Source organism: Macadamia integrifolia, chromosome 10 (assembly GCF_013358625.1).
Source record: "Macadamia integrifolia cultivar HAES 741 chromosome 10, SCU_Mint_v3, whole genome shotgun sequence".
Lineage (NCBI taxonomy): Eukaryota > Viridiplantae > Streptophyta > Magnoliopsida > Proteales > Proteaceae > Macadamia > Macadamia integrifolia.
The window spans coordinates 18,172,155-18,184,201 of NC_056566.1; the positions used below are offsets into that span (position 1 = coordinate 18,172,155).

Genomic DNA, 12,047 nt, shown 5'->3' on the forward strand with positions numbered 1-12,047 from the left:
ACTCTCACACAAGCAGTCGGCGCCGTGCTCTAACTCCTCAGGGGTCCACCAGTCCTCTTCAGGAAAATCGACCGTGGGACCCACCCCATGCTCCTCAGATGTATGACCTGCAAAATCATCTAAAAAGGGGGTGTACACGTGGGATGAGCTCACTAGCTCAGTAAGTAGAAAGATGGACCACACACAACAGTCCACACATCACAACACACCATATGCACTACATGCCATGCTATAGATTTTAAATCACATCCACCTAAGCAACATTACTAAGTCCTTAGTTTTAGTGCTACTACAACCACAGTGCGCGTATACTCTGGGTACGAGCCGCGAACTCCCTCCCGCGATATGCCCATAGGGCTGTCGGAGAAGGCCCACCGTGAGTACTCGAAAAAGTAAAGACAATGCCATCCACCGGCTCTCAAAAGAAATGTAAATGACTAAAAATAGAGGTGCTGACTCCAGCAATTTAAAAGCAGTACGATTGGCCCTCTTGAATGTACCACCGGGGTTGCCGGCTGTCCTACATGACCCGCTGGGCGTTATGTCTAACCGCCACAGTGTCCGACAACCGCGACCCCTGCTTCCCCCCAAATGGTAACCCAACACCTTAACCCCTGTTGGGAAGGGTCGTAGCACGGGATGGTGAGAATCCTAATACCGCATGCTCTTATATGACAATAGTACGATTGCATAGTGCCACCGTATCCCATTCCACGGGCCACCAATGCATTCGTTTCCAAGCCGAGTACGGAATCTAGTCTATCAATGCATTATGCACCATGATGTCCACATTCAACATATAAACATCTCATTCAATTGGCATTTGAAAAGTAAACATAGCACATATACATATCAATGAGAGGAATGACTAATCTACATAGCATATTCATGATGACATGACTAGATTAGATATATTTAAATGAATGCCAAACAATGCCTTGAAACAAGGCCAAACGTCCTCTCCCCACTTACTTGTAGCGTACAAGGATTCCTGTTCGGTACGGGTGAGATCCGGAGCGAATCGGGTAGGATTTGGTGAACCTAACATAATTGAGCGGGGTTAGTACTTCACCATTTAGAATCAAAATTAATGAAATCCGATGTCAAAATCGTGTTTAGAACGTCAAAAGAAGGTCACACGTCCGATTTGGGTTCAATCGGACATAAGGATCACCTTCGGGGCCACACGGGTGGGTCAGACAGGTGGGCTGTCTACCCACTGGTCTTACCCACCGGTTGGGACCGGCGGGTAGGGGCCCGCCGGTAGTACCCGCCGGTGGTACCCGCCGGTTGGGCCAGGGACCCCCTTGCTAGAACCGGCGGGTAGGGGCCCGCTGGTTGTACCCACCGGTGGTAGCCACCGGTTGGGCCCGAAGGCCCCCCTACCTTCTCAGGTGGGTACCCACAGGCGGGTAGGAGCCCACCGGTTGTACCCACCGGTCTTGGCGGAAAAGACACTGTTTCTTCCCCATTTTCTCCATTTTTTTGGGGAATCAAATGGGGCTTTTCCCCACCCATTCTTCACACCTTCAAGGTCTTATAGGATGGTTCTAACCTAGATCTAGGTTAGATTCAAGTGAGGGGAACCATCTTACCTTCTTTGCTCAAGAATGACTTCAAACCCTTCAAATCGCTTCAAACCCACAATGTTCTTTCCACCTTGTCAATATCTCTTCAAATCCTTCACGATCAACACATAAATCATCTATTAAACCTTAGATTCATCATTTCAAAGGGGATTTACAAGATCTCAAGAAACCATACTCGAATCAAGGGTTTAAAGCTTGGATATGGTGAATGTTCACAAAACCCAACTTTTCTTACCTCCAACTGTAGATCTAGAGTTGAAGATCACTCTCCCGGCACCGGAATGGGAAGATCGAGCTTCGGCGCCGCTGAAATCCCTCTTTTCTTCCTCTTCCTTCTCTTCCTTTCTTCTTCCCTTTCTTTTCTCTCTCCTCTTTACTTTTCTCACCAACGTACGGGGGTAATAAATGGAAAGAAGAGAAAATCATAAAGCTTCATATATAATTCCTAATAAGTGAACAGTGCACTTGGATGGGTCACTCAGGTGGGTGCACCCACCTGTCCTACCCACCTGAGAGCCAAAACTTGGGATTTTGATCGGGTTCGGACCTCGGCGCGAACCCCACCCCAGGCATACGATGTAGCATACGTATATACCTTAAAATACGGATATAATACCTATTTTATCCGTACATAGCCTTATGGTAGGTGCACGTACACGGTTTGGGCACTCCCGTCTCTTCTGGCACTGGCTCGGACTTGTCGAGCCAGTCGGTGTTTAAGGTCACCCGTGCCATCATAGCCCATAAGGAACCTGCTCTAATTTCCTCTGGCTCGGTTCCTGCATGGTTAAATCGGTTCAACGGCTTAATCAGACCGGGTTTAAAAAAGTAGGGTATTACATTACCAATCTTGAATACTTGGCATGATTTGGGACAATGATCTGGCTTCACCCAGATTTCTTAAAAAATGCTACCAACCCCCTCTGCATTTTGGTTCTCTCTTTTAAGAGCATCCAACTTTGAATATTGAATGATTAACCCTTGAGATTCATTTTGATTCATCAAAACCTCTGGGGTTTTGCACTCCTTTTAAGCAAAAGTCGAACAGGTGTTGGTGATTCCAATACTAAGGGGGCATTTGGTTCAAATTATCTATCGGATCAGATTCCAGGGATTCAGGTTCTTATTTAAAATAAATCGTTTGGTTCATGTTTTAAGGCAACTAATTCGGAGTCAGCATGTGCAACTGAATCACCCATTTACACTAAAACCCAGGACTCTATTGGATTAACCTGAATAGGTAAATTCGAAATGGAGTCAGGGATTCTAGGGTTCATATAAAAGGTAGAGAATCAGGGTGAATCAACTTTTATCGGGTTTTTCTCTCACTTTACTCTCATTCGCTGAAAGATGATCGACGCTCTCCAGTGAAAGTGAAAACGCGGGGTGAGATTTCCCTGCTTCTTCTTCTTCTCACCTGTGTTTTCTTTTGTCACACATTTACCCGCTTTGCATGGAAGATGTTTCTAATTTTTATGTTGTTACCTTTATATCTAGGGTTTCCCTCTTAGGTTTCTATTTCATTGTGTAAGGTTTACATATTTGGCTTAGACCAGCTGCCGAGGGTAGTGCAAAATCCATCTAAAGTTAGCGGTATGGTCCGTTATCTTCTTCAATCAAAGATCTGAAACCCTAATTTGGGGATTTTAAGTTTCAGATATAACATAACAGTTATTTCCCCCCCCCCTTTGCTTCTACTCCTCTCTTGGATAACTTGTTTTTGTTGTATGCAGGTTTCTTTGCTCTCGATTCTTATTCTTCTTTATTTGTGTTTAGGGTTGATATAAAAACCATAGAATCATGCCCTAGTTGCTCTGAAAACGACCGAAGCCTCACCCTTTCTCAACTCTTCTTCCTCGTCCTCTTCTAAGAGCGGCTATAGAGGTCGGTTTTGAAAGAAGGTGAATCTCTGCACTCTCACCCTCTCTCAAATCATCTACTCCGTGCCATCTGCTTGATGTGAGTATGGCTAATTTTTCTGGGGTCCTCTTTTTTGTTCATTGATAGTTGTTTCAGGTTTGACAAATTCTCTTAGTAGAACGTCGCTGGACTTTGCTCACATTACTAGTCGGGGCTATGGATTTTGGAACCTACAACCGAAGGTAAATCCCTGCACTCTCTCTCAACTCTTCTTCCTCCTCACCTTCTTTGTGCCATTCTCTGCTATCTAAGAGTTTGGTTCATTTTAATTTTTTTTCTCAAAATCCCTAGACCATGGCTGTCAAATAAGTTGAAAAATCGCATGATTTGGTGTTGCTTTGTTTGTTTATGGAAGGAAGTGGTTGCTATGTTTGTCCTCAAGATTGATAGTGATTTGTGAATCAAAGTTTGGGAATTTACATATTAGGTAGATTTTCTATTGCTATTCTTTTCCTATTGATGCTCTGTTTGCTATGAAATTATTCATTGAATGTTGCTTGAATGAACAAAAATATGTGACTGAATATTGGATCTTTCTACCCAATATCACTTTTATGATTGCTAAACACTGGAAGTTTACTAATCATGAGTTTGAGTGCCTGTATTAAAAAATTATAAAATAACATTTTAACTAATCATGAGCAGTAATTTATTATTTGTTTAATTTGAATGTAGATTTACTTTTACAATAGATTTTGATGATGGCTACAAGAGGCGAAGGAAATTCATAATCTTTGCTGCAACTGTTGGTTTTATAGCAGTAGACCAGTATATCAAAAAATATCTGAACAAAGAGCCATACCATTGTGAACCCCTACGCGGTATTATTGAGACAGAGAGAATTATCCATCACACTGATAAAACCAGTCGAGAACAAATAAGGTTAAGCAAGTGGACTTTTTTCAGTTTAAGTCATTTGATTAAGGAGAGGGGTCTATTGAGAGATAACAAATCTGTGCAAGTGAATGAGCAACTAGTTATGTTTCTACATACAATAGGACATAATGTTAAAAACCACGTCATTGCACATAAGTTTGGACATTCTGGTGAGACTGTAAGTCGGTACTTTAACCTTGCACTGGGTGCAATCATTAAATTGTATCTGATACTATTGAAACCTCCAAGTATCACAGCGCATCATCGAATAACAAGTAATGAAGGAAGATTTTACCCTTATTTCAAGGACTGCAATCAGAGCCATAGATGGATCACATATCCCTGCGTGGGTGCATCCAAGCGACCATCCGAGGTTCCGTGATAGGAAGGGTGATATTTCCCAAAATATTCTTGGTGCCTGTGACTTCAACATGAAATATACTTACATTCTTTCTGGTTGGGAAGGGTCAGCATCAACTGCTCGAATCTTAGACAATGCATTGCATAGAGACGGTGACGGGAAATTGGTGGTGCCATGAGGTCAATATTATCTCGTTGATGCTAGGTATGCTAATCAAGTGGGGTTCTTGCAGCCATATCGAAACATTTGATACCATCTGAAAGAGTGGAGAAATTATGATCAGTCACCAAGTGATAAAAAGGAATTGTTTAACCTGAGACATTCACAATTAAGAAATGTGATTGAACGTTCATTTGGCCTCCTGAACTCAATATTCAAGATCTTAAAAAACCAAGTAGAATATCCTTTCAAGACTCAAGAAAGAATTGTGTTGGCATGTGTGTTGTTGCACAACCACATTCTTACACAGAATATGTTGAAGAAGAAGAGTGATGGCTTGATGAAGAGGATGAAGAGGCTGAAGAAGATAGCACTAGTACCCAATCTACCCTTCACAAAGTAAATGATGATGTTGAAGACGATAGTTCTGATGGAGAGGATCATGTGCAGGAGAATGCTGATTGGGATCTATTTCGAGAATAAATTGCTGACCAGATGTGGGCTGATTGGGCAACTGATGATTTTCCCTACTCATATTGAGTATTTATGAGCTGAAATATTTTTTATTGATTAACTTCTGTTTGGAATGTATTTCTGTTGTGGAAAATTTTAATTTTTTTTGCATGGTTTGGGATGACTGTACAACTTAAACATACTTGGTTTAAAATTTTATGTTGTGGGATGCATGTATGTGGACTATTAACTGAATTGCAATGCTAGGTTTATGGATTTCCCAATTAGTAATTGTTTTTATTACTTGGTATTTATGAAATACACTCACATTGTATTGTATTGTGGTGTATTTTGTTAGTTTTGATGTGATGGAACCAACAAGAGATTCTAATAGTAGGTCACGCGACATTGTTTCATGGCCTAGTGCCGTTTCTCATTACATGTTGGAGTGTATATTGAAGTAGTACAAGAGTGGTAAGAGTGGAGATAATGGACTAAAAAAGAGCGGTTCATTGAAATTACCAACCAACTGAAAGAGAAATTCTGCACTAGGTACGACTGTGAACAAGTGAGAAACCACTTCCGGATTTAGAAGCAAAGGCTTAGAGCATTGGGTGATCTACAGAAGCAAAGTGGGTTGGGATGGAATGCATCTAATATGAGATTTGATGCTCCTCAACACTTCTGGAATGACTATAGGGTATAATGGAATTTTTTAAATTATAATTTCTATATAATTATGTGTTTTTTTTATTTCTTACTTAAAACATAAGAACATTGACATTGTCTTTTATATTTCTAGAAAAAAGAACAAAAGTACTGGAAGGAACATAGTGTGCTCCCAATTCACCTTGAAGTTGGAGCTTTGCTAAGGAAAGAGATGGCAACTGGGAATGATTCAACAATCCCCTCTGAAGCTGCCATTGAAGTTATGATGGACGTGACTGGTACTCAGGTTGTGGGAATAGGGAACAATGATGGTGTTGACTATGAACCTATTAAACCTGAAGAAAGTGTTCCTTCCACTCCCATTGGTAGTACCAGTCGTTCTCTAGGAAGACCTCATGGGTCCATCAATAGTGGTAGAGAAAAGAGGAAGAAGCGTGCAACTGAAAAGGTGGTAAGTCCATTGAAATCGACTGCTAACTCAATCGAAAAGATGGTAATGAGTGAATCTCAGTCTGAATTTAGGAGAGCAATTATAGATGCTGTTGATACCATTCCAGACTTCAATTTCCAACAAAAGTTCAAGGCCAAGAAGAATTCTACCATTATCTTCATGGAAATAAGAGTAGAAGATAGGCGAAATCTAGTTGAGATGTACTTGTCAGAGATTGAGAAGAATTGAGGTAACAATAGGAAGTGAGAAGAATTCTAAAACAATGGGTTTTTGAATAGAAATTTGATGTGTTTGGTTGATGTAACTTGATATTATGTTAAGTCTGTGACAATGGGTTGAATATGGTCTTAAGAAATCTTAAGACAATGGTTCTTTGTATGTTCCTCTTTGAATGATTTCAAGGTTTAAGTATGGACAACCTCATTCTTATTTGTCATAATATTTTGGGTTCTTTGGAATGGCAGAAATAGGGAATTAGTTGTACTATATCAATATCTATTCTTGTGGATGTCCACTGACAAGTATTCATCTTGCTATAGTCATGCCCCATAAAAATGTCTTTAATTTATGGAATTCCATTGCATATGTTAGACTGAAATTGCAAAAGTGATTAAACCTTTATTTTGGGTCTCTCGATGATGGCTTTGTTTGTTCTTGTCAACTTGCATTGAAGATTTCATTGGACTGGTTGACTAGATCTTATCTCTATTTGGAGCTGGTTTGGATGAAAGGTTTTTTTGAACATCCATGGGGCATACAAATTCATGTTGGGAAGATCAATGAGGTGCTGATGCCCAGTGCATTTATAAATAATTAATGAAAGATGGCATAGTGCCTTTTGTTCAGTGATTCATTAGGATCCTTGGAGGTGAATCTTGATCACATTTTTTTCTATTATTTCTTTTCTTTCTCACCACTGTATATCACTTTCAGTTCCTGTTTAGGAGGCAAAAAATTTGTGCCATTGAAATCTCCTATTTTTTGGTTTTAAGAATCCTCTCCTCAGAATTATTCTCTTATTACCCCATATTTGTCCATCACACTCAGATGAGGGGCGTACTTAACAGTATTTTCTATGCATATTTGCTCTCTTGAAAATGTTTGTGTTAACTTACAGATGACATTGAATGTGTCCGCTTGTGCCATTGCAAAGTATGATTTCTATGGGAAAGATTGCTCAATTTTCACTTCTAAGTCAGGGTCACATGTTGGAAGGAAATTTTTTAAATGTTCAATGAATTGCCCCTTCTTCATGTGGGTTGACCAACTTAAGATGTGTGAGTGTGGGAACGGTCAATGTAAGGTCAAAACTGTGAAGACAAGTGCAAATTATGGTCGATATTTTTGGTGTTGTCCACAATCAATTGAGGTATGAATTTCTTAAATTTTTTATTTATTTTTATTTTTTTCAGATGTTTAAGATTTGAATGTTTATTTCCTTATATTCTTATAAGATGATTATATTTTATTTACAGGTTGAAAACAAAGGTTGTGGAATGTTCGAATGGATATCAAATTCAAGCAGAAGTTGTCATACTTACCAGACTCCACCTAGGTCACTATGCTCGGAAACCTCAACTTCATCATCTCCTTCCCCTTCTCAGACTATATCAAAGGATACTTGAATGGTGCAATAAAAGAATCGGAGGACCATATGAGGATGCTGAGAGATGTTCTTGACGCAGTCAAGAAGCTTCATTTAAACAAAAATGTAGGATGAGATTTTTTGGAATTTTTTAGAAAAGAAAAGGCCGAAGCCATTGTAATGATATTGACTTCATTATCCTTTTTTTTTTTTTTTTTTTGATAGAAAGACTTCATTATCATTTACTAGTACCTAGATGAACTCAATACTATATTATTCCTTTACATGCTTCTGCTCTCATTTGATCCTAAGAACCTATATTACTTGTATAAGTCATTGGAGACTAATGTTTCTACCCACTTTGAAGCAGATCTATCTCCATAATCCAAATCATGCTCTGGTTTGGGCAATTTTCAGATCTGAAGCATATGAAATTACTGTTGATCTTACCAACAGATCATGATTCTATTTAGTTATGAATTTATTTCTCATCTATGGGGGGCTGCTCTACTGAAGTTTGAAGGCCATCAGTACTAGAGATGTCCATCAGTTAAACTTCTTCTTATACAACCGGTGGTAATACAGTATTGATCCCCTTTTCTCTATTAAATTGATTTTAGATATGATTGGTGATATAAATCAGTACTATAGTATTATTGGGGATTCTTTGCTTTAAATTTGGGAGTTAACTAACTCCAGTAATTGCTGGTTATAGTGTTCTATCGATTTCTCAAGCCTTGTTTATTCTATTTTGCTATCGGGTACTGCTGTTTGGTGCTCAATGGAATTGTCTAACTTTTTTAGTCATCTGGACTTAGTAATTCTGTCGAATGAATACAAGCAACCGTTTTTTGTAGCCACTGGTGGAGACACTTTAATTGCCTAAGAAAAGGTGAACTTGAGCCCCCGATTAGGAAGAGAAAATACCCATTTGCAGTAGAACTTCGAGCAGCCCATATGAAGACTTCTAATTAGACGTGTAATTTTTATTTATTTATTTATTTATTTTTTGTTTAAGTCATGAAATGTGGGGTTGTACTTAGTAGGGTATGGTATATTATAAGTTTAGGGCCTTGAGGTTTCGGATATTAATTTATCATGTTATGCAATGGCTTTATCAACCTTGATCGATTGTTAGTTTCTAATGTTAGAAAATATTCACTTGTTAGCAGACTCTTCATAAATCCCTTCTTTGATGGCTGATATTCTTTTTTAAGATGCATGATACCTATTTCGATTACATGAACTACAATACAATCATGCCTTATAATTTTCTTCCTTTTGTCCTCTTCAATTTGCAAAAAAATGAAAAATAAAAAATAAAAAATAAATAAATTACTACACTACACTATTAGACTTGATAGTTCATGATTTCCACTCTTTTTTTTTTCACATTTTTCCATAAAAAAAGAAAAAATAAAAAAATAAAAAATAAAGTACATTTGTGGAACAAATTTTAGTTTTTGGTTTTGTTTTTTGGATTTTTTTTTAACCAACAGAACATGGGTTCAAAGACTCAAAGTTAACCAAACAGTTTTACACTCAGAATCAATGGCCAAAATCAGGGTAACCAAACAGTTTTTCATTCAAAATCAAGTGACAGAATCAGGGTAACCAAATAGTTTTTTTACCAGAAGGAAATTATTCCAAAGAAACTCATCCATATGAGTTAGATCCAGAATCCTAAATCCTTGGAATTTGATTCGATGGATAATTCGAACCAAACGCCCCCTAAGCCATTTTGAGCAATCGAAACTTGTGCCGTTCCTGTCATGACATGGCTTGGCCCCACGCACGTGTGACAAGCCATCCTCGGCTTGCTGTTGTGGTTGCGGGTGCCCAAGCTGCTAGCCATGCCTATGCAATGGCCTATGGTCTTGAGCCCTGAGGCCGTGTGACTATGTTGCCCTGCCCTTAATGGATGCCTGCCTATGTGTGCCACAGCCTAGGGCCATGCTGTTGCTGGCCCTTTGTTGGCCTACCTGGCTAGCCCAGGTGGGCTGAGTTGGCCCAAGTTTCCTACCACCTAAGCTCTATCACGTCATTAAAATTCCAAAAAGACCAAACTGCTCCTTGGATGCCACAAGCCTCTGAATTGATAACTTTGCCCCTGATGCCATTCCATCTGAAACCAGCCATATCCACTGCCACTTTGAGCTGCCTTGGATGCTGTACACCTCATCCATGTCATGTCACCATAACTATGTTCACATTAACACTGCTTTTAAAAGGACTAAAATGCCCCTATGATGGACCAAACCACACAACCCTCTAGGCACTTCACCATCTTCTATGTCATGCTGCCACCTCAACATTGCCACATAGGCTACCATTGGCCACACTAACACCTGATTGGCTTCAAAATTGTTGCCAACAATGACAACACACTTAGAAACCTTGACTAGCACTGCCAGATGCCCAATAAGAAGTTAGTCAGACCAATTGCAACTAACATGTCAATGGAGGTAGAAGAATCCTCAGGAAAAGAGTCTGATTGAGAGGGTGGTAATGAAGGATCAACTGGATCCATTGAAGCCAGCTTGGGAAATTTGTAGTTGAGTCTGTAAGAAGAATAATAACAACAAGAAGGGGACTAAAGAGGTAAATCTCCAACATATGACACTCACAGAAAAATTATGTCATGTCATCAAAGAAGGTGACGTTAACACTTACAAACTGCTGACGCTTGACAGGGTCATAACACCGATAACCTTTTTGTGTACAAGTATACTCAAGGAATATACATTTTATGGCACAAGGAGACAATTTGTCAAGACCAGGGCGAAGAAATTGAACAAAATATGTACATGCGAACACTCGTGGTGGTAACCTAAACAAAAATGATTGGGGAAAAAACATAGAGAAACCAGCAAGTATGACTATCAGAAAGAAGATTTAAAGGTAAATGTGATACATGGAGTACAGAAATTAAAGGAAAAAATGATGGAAGGGAAACACAACAAGATTTAGGTAACTGACTACAGGTACCATCAGCAAGTATGACTCTGAAGCGGTGACTGGTCTATATTAGAAAGAAGAGAATACATTGACTTATCAGTCATATGAGATGTGGCACCGCAGTTAATAACCCAAGGTGTAGGGAAAGAGGAAGCAAGAAACACACTAGTAATCGAGTGAGAAATTGTAGCAGTGGATGTAGATGCAGTTGTCTGAAGCTGTTGAACACGTTTAAGTAATTGAGTTACAAGGTCATCTCATAATGGAGAGACAAAAGTACTTCTAGAGGTAGAAGCAAGATTGGCATTAGAAGATGATTATAGGACACCCTCTGGATGTAGAACAACATGCATCAATAATATGATTGACCTTTTAATTGAGTTACAAGGTCATCTTGTAACGGTCAGACAGACTAACTACTACCTGTAGAGGAAGAAGCAAGATTGGCATCAGAAGATGACACCCTTATAGGACTCCCTTCGGATGTAGGACATGTACCAACAGTATGATTGACCTTTCCACAATAAGTATATCGATGTATGCCTTGGTTAGGATGTTGTCCTCTGCCTCTGTTGCCACCACGACCTTGACCTCCCCCTGAACCTCGACTTCTGCCAGGAAAATCATCACCCCGACCACCACTGTTAGAAACATAGCACCTGAATTGTCCTTCAAAGAGAAGGAAAGTTCTGATTTTTGCAGAAGGGAGACACAATGCATTGAGTTTGACAAAATGCCGATCTTACTTTTGATAGGATGCAAGTCAGAATCTAAGCTAGACAAAAATTTAGCCACAAGGAATTCTACACGCTGAGATCTTATAACTTCGAGGTTGGTAGACAGGGGCTGATATATATTAAGCTCCTCCCACATGCCCTAAAGTGCACTCTAATAATCACTCACATATTTACCATTTTGTCTGAAGGAGAAATACTTTTCATAAAGATCATACACTTGAGACATGTTTTATCATGAGAGAAGCTTTCTTTGAGATCATGACAGACACCTTTAGCAGTGTGTAGAACA

General features: G+C 39.4%; 1 long non-coding RNA gene across 2 annotated transcripts; it reads left to right on the forward strand.

Annotated features, from left to right (window-relative positions):
• The first annotated feature begins 3,358 nt into the window (after positions 1-3,358).
• LOC122092452 lies at positions 3,359-8,384 on the forward strand. 2 transcript variants are annotated; one of them, XR_006144137.1, is made up of 6 exons: positions 3,359-3,490; positions 3,606-3,691; positions 5,717-6,058; positions 6,161-7,346; positions 7,596-7,847; positions 7,954-8,383. It is a non-coding gene; the product is annotated as an uncharacterized LOC122092452 (long non-coding RNA). The 2 variants fall into 2 exon arrangements; XR_006144136.1 differs by having other exon boundaries at positions 6,161-7,847; positions 7,954-8,384.
• Positions 8,385-12,047: the final 3,663 nt, after the last annotated feature.